Raw genomic sequence first — 13,640 nt, 5'->3', positions numbered from 1 at the left:
CAGCCCTTGAGGGCAAGAGTTATTAGGAAGATCTTAAGATTCTCCCTGTATTCTTGAGTTACAGTTTGAAATCTTTTAATTGATAGATAAAGTTTGGGCTTTGGAGAAGGGAATGGCAAACTGCTTCAGTATTCTTGCCTTGAGAACCCCATGAACAGTATGAAAAAGCAAAAAAATATGACACTGGAAGATGAACTCCTCAGGTCAATAGGTGCCCCACATGCTACTGCAGAAGAGTGGAAAAATAGCTTCAGAAAAAAATGAAGAGGCTGATCCAAAGTGAAACAACTCAAAGTTGTGGATGTGACTGATGATGGAAATCCAATGCTGTAAAGAGCAATATTGCATAGGGACCTGGAATGTTAGGTCCATGAATCAAGGTAAAATGGAAGTGGTCAAACAGGAGATGGCAAGGGTGAACATTGACATTTTAGCAATCAGTGAACTAAAATGGACCGGAATGAGCTAATTTAATTTAGATGACCGTTATACCTACGACTGTGGGCAAGAATCCCTTAGATGAAATGGAGTAGCTGTCAGAGTCAACAGAAGAGTATGAAATGCAGCACTTGAGTGCAATCTAAAAAAGACAGAATGATCTCAGTTTGTTTCCAAGGCAAACCATTCAATATCACAGTAAGCCAAGTCTATGCCCCAACCACTAATGCCAAAGAAGCAGAAGTTGACCAGTTCTATGAAGAGCTTCAAGACCTTCTAGAACTAATACCAAAAAAGATATCCTTTTAATCCTAGGGCACTAGATGGCAAAAGTAGGAAGTCAAGAGATACTTGGGTAAATAACAGGCACATTTTGCCTTGGGGTACAAAATGAAGCAGGGCAAAGGCTAACAGAGTTTTGCCAAGAGAACACACTGATCATAGCAAACACCCTCTTCCAAAAACACAAGAGATGACTCTACACAAGGACATCACCAGATGGTCAGTACTGCAATTGTATTGATTATATTCTTTGTAGCCAAAGATAAAGAAGTTCTATAGAGTCAGCAAAAATAAGACCAGGAGCTGACTGTGACTCAGATCATGAATTCCTTACTGCAAAATTCACTTGAACTGAAGAAAGTAGGGAAAACCACTAGACCATTCAGGTATGACCTAAATCAAATCCCTTATAATTATAGACTGGAAGTGACAAATAGATCCAAGGGATTAGATTTGATAGACTGGCTGAAGAACTATGGACAGAGTTACAATGACAGTTGTAAAAAAGTTACAAACTGTACAATGACAGTTGTACAAAGCTGTACAAAGTACAACTGTACAAAGTTGTACAAAACTGTCTTTGTACAAAGACAATTGTACAAGGTATAATGACCATTGTAAAAAGTCAGGCAGATAGACTTCCTGAAGAACTATGGACAGAGTTACAATGACAGTTTATACAAAGATACAAACTGTACAATGACAGTTGTACAAAGTTACGACTATGTAACATTGTACAGGAGGCAATGATCAAAGCCATCGCCCAAGGAAAAGAAATGCAAAAAGGCAAAATGGTTGTCTGAGGAGGCCTCACAAATAGCTGAGAAAAGGAGAGAAGCGAAAGGCAAAGAAGAAATATTTCCATCTGAATGCAAAGTTCCAAAGAATAGCCAGGAGAGATAAGAAAGCCTTCCTAAGTTATCAATGCAAAGAAATAGAGGGAAACAATAGAATGGGAAAAACTAGAGATCTCTTCTAGAAATTTAGAGATACCAAGGGAACACTTCCTGCAAAGATGGGCACAATAAAGGATAGGAATGATATGGAACTAACAGAAGCAGAAGGTATTATTAAGAAGAGGTGGCAGAAATACACAGAAGAACTATACAAAAAAGTTCTTAATGGCCCGGATAACCATGATGGTGTGATCACACATCTAGAACTAGACATCCTGGAGTGCAAAGTCAAGTGGACTTAGGAAGCATCACTACAAACAGAGCTAGTGGAGGTGATGGAATTTCAATTGAGCTATTTCAAATCCTGAAAGATGGTGCTGTGAAAGTGCTGCCACTCAGTATCTCAGCAAATTTGGAAAACTCAGCAGTGGCCACAGGACTGGAAAAGGTCAGTTTTCATTTCAATCCCAAAGAAAGGCAATCCCAAAGAATGTTCGAACTACCACGCAATTGCACTCATTTCACATGCTGGTAAAGTAATGCTCAAAATTCTCCCAGCTAGGCTTCAACGGTACATGAACTGTGACCTTCAGATGTTCAAACTGGATTTAGAAAAGTTAGAGGAACCACAGATCAAGTTAACAACATCTGCTGGATCATTGAAAAAGCAAGACTTCCTGAATACATCATGTGAAATGCTGGACTGGATGAAGCACAAACTGGAATCAAGATTGAAGAGAGAAATATCAATAACCTCAGATATGCAGATGACACCATGCCTATGACAGAAAGTGAAAAGGAACCAAAGAGCTTCTTGATGAAGGTGAAATAGCAGAGTGAAAAAGCTGGTTTAAAATTCTACATTCAAAAAACTAAGATCATAGCATCCAGTCTCATCAGTTTATGGAAAATAGATGGGGAAAAAGTGGAAACAGTGACAGATTTTATTTTCTTGGTCTCCAAAATCACTACAGATGGTGACTGTAGCCATGAAATTAAAAGACACTTGCTCCTTGGAAGAAAAGCTATGACAAACCTAGACAGCATATTAAAAAGCAGAAATATCACTTTACTGACAAAGGTCCATATAGTCAAAGTTATGGTTTTTGCAGTAGTCATGTATGGATGTGAGAGTTGGACCATAAAGAAAGCTGAGTGCCAAAGAATTGATATTTTTCAATTGTGGTTCTGGGGAGAAGATTCCTGAGAGTCCCTTGGACTGCAAGGAGATCAAACCAGTCATTGCTAAAGGAAATCAGTTTTGGATATTCATTGGAAGGACTGGTACTGAAGCTGAAGCCTGAAATCTTTGGTCACCTGATGTGATGAACTGACTCATTGGAAAAGACCCTGATGCTGGGAAAGATTAAAGGCAGGAGGAGAAGGGGATGACAGAGGATGAAATGGTTGGATGCCATCACTAACTCAGTGGACATGAGTTTGAACAAGCTCCGGGATTTGATGATGGACAGGGAAGCCTGGCATTCTGCAGCCCGTGGGGTTGCAAAGAGTCTGACACAACTGAGCAACTGCACTGAATGGATGAACATTATGTAAATTTTATGAACTTATCTTTTGGAATCAAGATTCCCAGGAGAAATATCAGAACCTCAGGTATGCAGATCACCAACTCAGTGGACATAAATTTGAGTGAACTATGGGAGATAGTGAAGGACAGGGAAGCCTGGTGTGCTGCAGTCCATGGGGGTAACAAAGATTTGCTTAGAAACTGAACAACAGCAACATGAACACATCAGGATATTTTCTCCATTTTCTGTCAGTTTCTACAAACATTGTAAGAAATCCTGTCCTTAGTAAAATTTATTCTAGATTGAGATTTTCTTAAAAAAAAAAACATATTTGATTATAATGCTTGTAGAATAATAAAAAGCACTGAAAAAAGTTTTCCTTATTATTTTTTTTCTTCCGGTTTTACTTAACCAATTGTATTTTTATTGTTGAATTATTGTAGTTTCATTCTCATCAAAAACACAGTGAAGCTAAACATGTATCATCATAAACTTTCTGGTGTAATTGGTGCCATAAGAAAAGAATGAAAATAAATCATTTATACAAGCTGAAAACTTTGTTTTATATATACGAAGTAAAAATTTATGGTTTCAAAAGTACCAGAAAAAATTAGTTAGAATGCTTTGTAAATGCCCAGGACCAGAATACAACATCCTGTACAAGCTGGCTGTGTGTTATAACACAGCATTTAAAATGGTGATCCCGTCTTCTGAGGTTTGGGAGACACAACCCAACGTCAGTATACAAAGCTGTGTGTGTACTGATGTTTGGACAGAGGTTGACACAGCAGATGATCTCTTCTCTACGGCTCTTACTGTGTGGAAACCATGCCTTAAAATCTGTGTAAAGCTATTCTCTTCCCCAGTGCCGTCTTTTAGGTAGAAATGCAAAAGAAAATAATAGTAATGGTAATAAAACTTACCATCAACCTTGCATTGATTTCAGTTCATTTATGAGCAGGTTATTTTCCTGACAAGCATGGCTATCTAAGAAATGAGGATAAACTAGAAAGGAACACATGGAGAAGGACAGCAGGGAGCCTGCACTCTTTTTTTTATCGCCTTCAGCACTTTGCCTGGCCCTGGCCTGATTGAAACACATTTCTCCTAAATAAAGTACCTGATACAATTTCAGGAAAATGTGTAATTGCATCAGTTTTTCCTTTTAGAAGATTCGGAACCTTGCTATGTTTTGAGAAAATATTGATACAAAGAAAGACTCATAAAACTAAAATTTTGGAAGAATTTGAGCTATTCATTCTGATGAAATAAAAATCCTAGGAGAGTTTTAGAAGCTGATTATTACTGTCAGTGATGATCCTTGTAATCTTCACGGAATAACTATATCACACCTGAGATTTTATGAAATGTTGTTGTGCCTACAGCTGCTTGGCATCATGGAAAACTTGTCAGGTATGTAGGGGAGGATGCCATTGTTGTTTCCATTTGCCCTGGAGGAAACTGAGGCTTGGGATTTCAACTAACTTTATTCACCTGGACATTCACTCATTTTCTCAACAGATAGATAATCTGTCGAACATGCACCTTATTTATTTATATTTTTGCTGAATATATTTGTTAACAGTCTAGGCACCATATCAGACTTTCCAGCCTAGGGATCTGGCAAAGGAACTGGGAATTTCCAGGGAATCTTAATTTCAGGGACAGTGAGATTTGATTACAGAACTTCTACAGGACTGGGGAAACAGAGACTCTTGGAGGGCACAGACAAAACTGTGTGTGTACCAGGACCCACAGGAAAGGAGCAGTGACCCCACAGAGACTGAGATAGAGCTGCTTGTCAGTGTCTGAGGGTTTCCTGTGGAGGTGTGGGCTGGCAGCGGCCTGCTACAGGGACAGCAGCAGCCGTCCTGGGAGGTGTGTGTTGGCACAAGCCCTCTTGCAGGTCGCCATTAGCGCTGCCATAGAGACTGCAGACTCCGGACTGGATTGCCTCAGTCCAAACAACAGGGAAGGAGCACAACCCCACCCATCAGCAGACAATTGCATTGAAGATTTATTGAGCAGGGCCCTGACAGCAGAGCAAGATCCAACTTTCCCCACAGGCAGTCCCTCCTATCAGGAAGTCTACACAAGCCTCATCCACCTCCACCAGTGGGCAGACAGAAAAAACAAGAAGTAGAATTCCATAGGCTCTAGAATAAAAACCATAATCAGAAAGCTAACCAAAATGATCACATGGTCTTATGTAATTCAATAAAGCTATGAACCCTACCATGCTGGGCCACCAAAGATGGATGGGTCATGATGGAGAGTTCTGACAAAACATGGACCACTGGAGAAGTAAATGGGAAACCACTCCAATATTCTTACCTTGAGAATTCCATGAACAATATGAAAAGGCAAAAAGGATATGACACTGGAAGATGAGCCCCCCAGGTCAGTAGGTGTCCAATATGCTACTAGGGAAGAGCAGAGGAATAGCTCCAGAAAGAATGGAGAGCCTGAGCCAAAGCAGAAACCACACTCAGCTCTGGATGCATCTGGTGGTGAAAGTAAAGTCCTATGCTAGACTTTACCCCCATCTGTACCCCAACCACCAATGCCAAAGAAGGTGAAGTGGACCAGGTCTATGAAGACCTGCAAGACCCTCTAGAACTAACACTACAAAAAGATGCTGTTTTTATCATACAAGATAGGAGTGGAAAAGTAGGAATTCAAGAGACCTAGAGTAGCAGGCAAATTTGGCCTTGGAGTACAAAATGAAGCAGGGGAAAGGCTAGCAGAGTTTTGTCAAGCAAACACACTTTTCTAACAACACAAGAGGTGGCTTTATACATGGACATCAGCAGATGGTCAATACTGAAGTCAGATAGATTATATTCTTTATAGCTGAATATGGAGAAGCTCTATACACTCCAGCAAAAGCAACACGTAGAGCTGACCTGGTTCAGATCATGAGCTCCTTATTGCAAAATTCAGGTTTAAATAGAAGAAAGTAGGGAAAACCAGTAACCATTCAGATATGACCTAAATCAAATCCCTTATGATTATTCAGTGGAGATGATGAAAAAATTCAAGGGTTTAGATCTGGTCGATAGAGTGCCTGAAGAACAACAGATTGAGGTTCATAACACTATCAAGAGGTGGTGACCAAAATCATCCCAAAGAAAAAGAAATGCAAGAAGGCAAAGTGGTTCTCTGAGGAGGCCTTACAAATAGTTGAGAAAAGAAGAGAAGCAAAAGGCAAAGGAGAAAGGGAAAGATACACTCATCTGAATGCAGAGTTCCAGGGAATAGCAAGGAGAGATAAGAGCACCTTCTTAAGTGAACAATGCCAAGAAATAGAAGAAAACAGTAGAATGGGAATCTCTAGAGATCTCTTTGAGAATATTGGAGACACCAAGGGAAAATTTTATGCAAGAGGGGCACATAAAGGACAGGAACAGCAAGGACCTGGCAGAAGCAGAAGAGATTTTTTTTTTTTTTTTAAATTTTTTTTATTAGTTGGAGGCTAATTACTTCACAACATTTCAGTGGGTTTTGTCATACATTGATATGAATCAGCCATAGATTTACACGTATTCCCCATCCCGATCCCCCCTCCCACCTCCCTCTCCACCCGATTCCTCTGGGTCTTCCCAGTGCACCAGGCCCGAGCACTTGTCTCATGCATCCCACCTGGGCTGGCGATCTGTTTCACCATAGATAGTATACATGCTGTTCTTCTGAAACATCCCACCCTCACCTTCTCCCACAGAGTTCAAAAGTCTGTTCTGTATTTCTGTGTCTCTTTTTCTGTTTTGCATATAGGGTTATCGTTACCATCTTTCTAAATTCCATATATATGTGTTAGTATGCTGTAATGTTCTTTATCTTTCTGGCTTACTTCACTCTGTATAATGGGCTCCAGTTTCATCCATCTCATTAGGACTGATTCAAATGAATTCTTTTTAACGGCTGAGTAATATTCCATGGTGTATATGTACCACAGCTTCCTTATCCATTCATCTGCTGATGGGCATCTACGTTGCTTCCATGTCCTGGCTATTATAAACAGTGCTGCGATGAACATTGGGGTGCACGTGTCTCTTTCAGATCTGGTTTCCTCAGTGTGTATGCCCAGAAGTGGGATTGCTGGGTCATATGGCAGTTCTATTTCCAGTTTTTTAAGAAATCTCCGCACTGTTTTCCGTAGTGACTGTACTAGTTTGCATTCCCACCAACAGTGTAAGAGGGTTCCCTTTTCTCCACACCCTCTCCAGCATTTATTGCTTGTAGACTTTTGGATAGCAGCCATCCTGACTGGTGTGTAATGGTACCTCATTGTGGTTTTGATTTGCATTTCTCTGATAATGAGTGATGTTGAGCATCTTTTCATGTGTTTGTTAGCCATCTGTATGTCTTCTTTGGAGAAGTGTCTGTTTAGTTCTTTGGCCCATTTTTTTGATTGGGTCATTTATTTTTCTGGAATTGAGCTGCAGGAGTTGCTTGTATATTTTTGAGATTAATCCTTTGTCTGTTTCTTCATTTGCTATTATTTTCTCCCAATCTGAGGGCTGTCTTTTCACCTTACTTATAGTTTCCTTTGTAGTGCAAAAGCATTTAAGTTTCATTAGGTCCCATTTGTTTAGTTTTGCTTTTATTTCCAATATTCTGGGAGGTGGGTCATAGAGGATCTTGCTGTGATTTATGTCGGAGAGTGTTTTGCCTATGTTCTCCTCTAGGAGTTTTATAGTTTCTGGTCTTACATTTAGATCTTTAATCCATTTTGAGTTTATTTTTGTGTATGGTGTTAGAAAGTGTTCTAGTTTCATTCTTTTACAAGTGGTTGACCAGTTTTCCCAGCACCACTTGTTGAAGAGGTTGTCTTTTTTCCATTGTATATCCTTGCCTCCTTTGTCGAAGATAAGGTGTCCATAGGTTCGTGGATTTATCTCTGGGCTTTCTATTCTGTTCCATTGATCTATATTTCTGTCTTTGTGCCAGTACCATACTGTCTTGATGACTGTGGCTTTGTAGTAGAGTCTGAAGTCAGGCAGGTTGATTCCTCCAGTTCCATTCTTCTTTCTCAAGATTACTTTGGCTATTTGAGGTTTTTTGTATTTCCATACAAATTGTGAAATTATTTGTTCTAGTTCTGTGAAAAATACCGTTGGTAGCTTGATAGGGATTGCCTTGAATCTATAGATTGCTTTGGGTAGAATAGCCATTTTGACAATATTGATTCTTCCAATCCATGAACACGGTATGTTTCTCAATCTGTTTGTGTCCTCTTTGATTTCTTTCATCAGTGTTTTATAGTTTTCTGTGTATAGGTCTTTTGTTTCTTTAGGTAGATATACTCCTAAGTGTTTTATTCTTTTTGTTGCAATGGTGAATGGTATTGTTTCCTTAATTTCTCTTTCTGTTTTTTCATTGTTAGTATATAGGAATGCAAGGGATTTCTGTGTGTTAATTTTATATCCTGCAACTTGCTAACACCTATCTTACTCAAACTCTTCCAGAAAATTGCAGAAGAAGGTAAACTTCCAAACTCATTCTATGAGGCCACCATCACCCTAATTCCAAAACCAGACAAAGATGCCACAAAAAAAGAAAACTACAGGCCAATATCACTGATGAACATAGATGCAAAAATCCTTAACAAAATTCTAGCAAACAGAATCCAACAACATATTAAAAAAATCATACACCACGACCAAGTGGGCTTTATCCCAGGAATGCAAGGATTCTTCAATATCTGCAAATCAATCAATGTAATACACCACATTAACAAATTGAAAGATAAAAACCATATGATTATCTCAATAGATGCAGAGAAAGCCTTTGACAAAATTCAACACTCATTTATGATTAAAACTCTCCAAAAAGAAGGAATAGAAGGAACATACCTCAACATAATAAAAGCTATATATGACAAACCCACAGCAAGCATCACCCTCAATGGTGAAAAATTGAAAGCATTTCCCCTGAAATCAGGAACGAGACAAGGGTGCCCACTCTCACCACTACTATTCAACATAGTGTTGGAAGTTTTGGCCACAGCAATCAGAGCAGAAAAAGAAGTAAAAGGAATCCAGATAGGAAAAGAAGAAGTGAAACTCTCACTGTTTGCAGATGACATGATCCTCTACATAGAAAACCCTAAAGACTCTACCAGAAAATTACTAGAGCTAATCAATGAATATAGTAAAGTTGCAGGATATAAAATTAACACGCAGAAGAGATTAAGAAGAGGTAGCAAGACTACACAGAAGAGCTATACAAAAAAGTTTTAATGACCCTGAAAACCATGAGGGTGTGGTCACTCACCTAGAGTCAGACATCCCAGAATGTGAAGTCAAGTGAGCCTTAGGAAGCATTACCAGGAACAAAGCTAGGGGAGGTGATGAAATTCCAGCTGAACTATTTCAAATCCTAAAAGATAATGCTGTTAAATTGCTGGACTCAATATACCAGCAAGTTGGGAAATTTGAGCAGTGGCCACAGGACTAGAAAAGATCAGTTTTCATTCCAATCCCAAAGAAGGGCAATGGCAAAGAATGTTCAAACTATTGTACATTTGTGCTCATTTCACATGCTAGTTATGTAATGCTCAAAATCCTTCAAGCTAGGTTTCAAAAGTATGTGAACAAAGGACCTGAAGATGTACAAGCTGGATTTAGAATAGAAATGGGAACCAGAAATCAAATTGTCAACATCCATTGGATCATTGAAAAAGCAAGAGAATTCCAGAAAAGCATTTACTTGTGCTTAATTGAGACTATGCTAAAGGCTTTGATTGTGTGGATCACAACAAACTGTTGAAAATTCTTAAAGAGATGGGAATACCAGACCACCTTACCTGTCTCCTGAGAAACCTGTGTGCATGTCAAGAAGCAACAGTTAAAACTTATGTGGAACAATGGACTGTTCGAAATTGGGAAAAGAGTTATGTTAAGGCTATACATTGTCACTCTCCTTATTTAACCTCTATGCAGTGTACATCATGTGAAATCCTGGGCTGGATGAATCACAAGCTGGAATCAAGATTGCCAGGAGAAAGATTAACAACCTCAGATATGCAGATGATACCACACTAATGGCAGAAAGTGAAGAGGAACTAAAGAACCTATTGATGAAGGTGAAAGAAGAGAGTGAAAAGCTCGTTTAAAACTCAACATTCAAAAGACTAAGATCATGACATTCTGTCCCATCACTTCATGGCAAAAATGGGGAAAAAGTGAAAACAGTGACAGACTGTTTTCTTGGACTCCAAAATCACTACAGATGGTGATTGCAGCCATGAAATTAAAAGACATTTACTCCTTGGAAGAAAAGCTGTGACAAATCTGACAGCATATTAAAAAGCAGAGACCTAAATTTGCCAACAAAGGTCCATATAATCAAAGCTGTTTTGCCAAACTGTTGTGTATAGATGTGAGAGTTGGACCATAAAAATGACTGAGAGCTGAAGAATTGATGCTTTTGAATTGTGATACTGGAGAATACTGTTGACAGTCCCTTGGACAGCAAGGAGATCAAGCCAGTCAATCCTAAAGGAAATCAGCCCTGAATATTCATTTAAAGGCTGATACTGAAGCAAGTTTCAAGGATTTGCCCATTTGATGTGAAGAACCAACCCATTGGAAAAGACCTTGAACCTGGCGAAGATTGAGAGGAGGAGAAGAAGGGGGTGACAGAGGAAATGATGGTTAGAAGGCAACACTGACTCAATGGATGTGAGTTTGAGCAAACTCTGGAGATAGTGAAGGACAGGGAAGCCTGTGTGCTGCAGTCCATGGGGTCACAAAGATTCAGACTTGACTTAGAGGCTGAACAACCACAAATATTTGACATAAATATGAAACGCCTCATGAATTTGAACATCATCCTTTTTTAGGGTCCATGCTAAGCTTTTCTGTCATTTGAATTTCAATGTCTGCATTACTAAAGCAGCACCAATATACACTTTTATATTGATATTTCATTGACATAATTTAATGGTTTTTGAGGCATATTCTTCAATCTGTTCTTATGAGGTCGAGAGAGAGGACCGAAGAGAATGATGCTAAAGAAAGGGAGAGTAAGGTGTAGAAACAGGAGCTCTTTCCAGTATGTTGAGTAAAACAAAGGTGAAAAGTAAACCCTCAGAATCCTAACACTGAATTCATAGATTAGGGAGAAGCTGAGTCTCTGCCTGATTTTCACAGCATTTCTAGGGTTGCTCTAAGGGACATTTCAGGTATCAAGCTGCTTCCTTCGATAAATACCTCGTTGTACCTCAGTGCTTACTTTAATTCATTTTAGATAAGATCTATAGCCTTATTTCCACACACCCTGAGACTTTGTGTTTATTCCATTTAAGTGATTTTTTACAATATTTCCCCCAGGGGTTATTTAGAACCCTGTAGAGTCAATTATTTGATTAAAATGAAGTTTGGTAACAAACAACCAAGATACTGATTATTTCCCTAACAAATTATATCTTATTTGGTCAAAACAATACGTAAGTAAAGGATACACACAAGCTAATATTGTCACAGTAATTTTAAGTATAATTGTTAGTATTCAGGATGTTAAATTTCAAACCAAGTAGAAAATTCTTTTTCTAAGTGCTGTTAACCCCTTAGATTGTATATGTTCCTTGGAAGTGATTTAAAAATGTCAGATGGGTAACTTTATACACACACATATGTGGGGGGGAGGGGCCTTCCCTGGTGGCTCAGTCAGTAAAGAATCCGCCTGCAATGCAGAGGATCTGGGTTGATCCCTGGATTGGGAAGATCCCCTAGGGGATGGCATGGCAACCCACTCTTGCCTGGAGAATCCCATGGACAGAGGAGCCTGGCAGGCTGCAGTCCATGGGGCCACAAAGAGTGGATATGACTGAGTGACTAAGCACAGCCTTATATGTATGTGTATAGGTATGTGTGGGGGGGTAGTGTGTGTGTATACACATCTGCATGTGTTCGTGTATGTTAATATCCCAAATAATCAAACACAAATAGAAAAGATATCTTAGGAAAAAAAAAAGAAGACTGAATTCTTTGATGCATAGATAGACAAAATAAAATCCTGGTTAAATATAGCATTTTATTTTTTAATCCTTTTTTTAAAGTTTTTATTGGCGTATAGTTGCTATCACTGGTGGCTCAGATTGTAAAGAATCTGCCTGTGATGCAGAAGACCTGGGTTTGATCCCTGGGTTGGGAAGATCCCCTGGAGAAGGGAATGACAACCCACTCCAGTATTTTTGGCTGGAGAATCCCATGGACAGAGAAGCCTGGCGGGCTACAGCCCATAGGGTCATAAAGAGTTGGACACAACTGAACAACATTCACTCCCTATATTTGCTTTACAGATATAGTGTTGTTCATTTGTAAGTTTGTATAAAGTTGTGTATATAGTTGTGTTAGTTTCTACTCTATAGCTATTCGTATACATATACTCCCTCTATTTTGGATTTCCTTCCCATTTAAGTTAAATGTAATATTTTTGTGGACTTTTAGTCATGGAAATTTAGTCTTCAGAGTGTGTGTTGTGTTGCCTTTATGACAAGCTCTTGCCTACTTTCACCCTGACTCTTTCCATAAGCTTTGTGGATAGTTCTAATGGTGCTAGAATGGGCTCCCTATTTTCCTTGTGAATCTGGGTATCTTAGTTAGAAATCCATATTCAATACTGTGGTGAGATGAAGGTCCAACCATTCCTCATGTAAAGATAAGAGAGAAAATGCTCCTGATTTTTTTATTTTCACTGAACTGGTGTAGTGACAGATAAAATAATACAAGGCAGGTAAAAGTCAGATTTCTTACCTTAATTGATTTTTCCTCATGTGGAAAAAAACTCAGCGCTGTTGACCCACCATCAACATGACCCCAGTAAGATATTTTACAAATCATACCCTAAGGAACACTAAGCTGTCTGTACTTCCTGACCAGTGTCCATTTTGTACACACTATCACAGTTTTGGAAGAGAATTGATTCAAGTGACTAACGTGGAACTGGAGGGGAAACCCTTCTTTGTATAAAGGTATTTTAATTTTGAGATATAAACTTTGATTCCCTGACCCATCCAATGGCTGCAGATTTACAATCAGCATCAGTGAAATTTGAACAAAGCTTTATCTCAGTGGCATCAAAGGCATGGCTGAATCCCATCCTTTCTGTGGAGTCTTAGCCATGTGTCTTATAACTGCTTACAGAAAACTTCTGCTTCAGGATCTCTTAATAAAGTCAGACATGGCTGATCCCAGACTGAATGGCTGAGCTTCACCTTGCAGACAGCCTAGTGTACAAAAAGTCTCTCTTGGAGTCTTAACAAAGGAACAACCACCACAGGAGTCCAGATTCACAGAGCGCTTGTGGGCTGTCAGGCGCCATATGAATTGCTAGTACATTTAATCTTCTTAATAATCCCATGAAGTTGACGTTAGAACCCTGCTCTCCTACAGATGAGGTAACAGACAAACTCAGAGGTGAAGCAGTGTATACAACACCCCATGGCTCATACATATCCAAGGAGGATTTGATCTTAAATATTCCGACT

At 39.1% G+C, this 13,640-nt stretch overlaps 1 protein-coding gene and 1 non-coding gene across 2 annotated transcripts in view; one reads left to right on the top strand and one right to left on the bottom strand.

The window, feature by feature from the left end:
• Positions 1–13,640, top strand: part of CSMD1 (CUB and Sushi multiple domains 1) — a 1,628,138-nt gene that overhangs the window by 1,001,112 nt on the left and 613,386 nt on the right. The gene's annotated exons all lie outside the window — the stretch shown is intronic.
• On the bottom strand, positions 10,947–11,048 carry LOC133050696 (U6 spliceosomal RNA). The gene has a single exon (XR_009691674.1). It is a non-coding gene; the product is annotated as a U6 spliceosomal RNA (small nuclear RNA).

The sequence above is a fragment of the Dama dama genome, chromosome 32 (assembly GCF_033118175.1).
Source record: "Dama dama isolate Ldn47 chromosome 32, ASM3311817v1, whole genome shotgun sequence".
Lineage (NCBI taxonomy): Eukaryota > Metazoa > Chordata > Mammalia > Artiodactyla > Cervidae > Dama > Dama dama.
The sequence above is the reverse complement of the archived record's forward strand: the minus strand, read 5'-3'. Positions and strand labels throughout refer to the sequence as shown.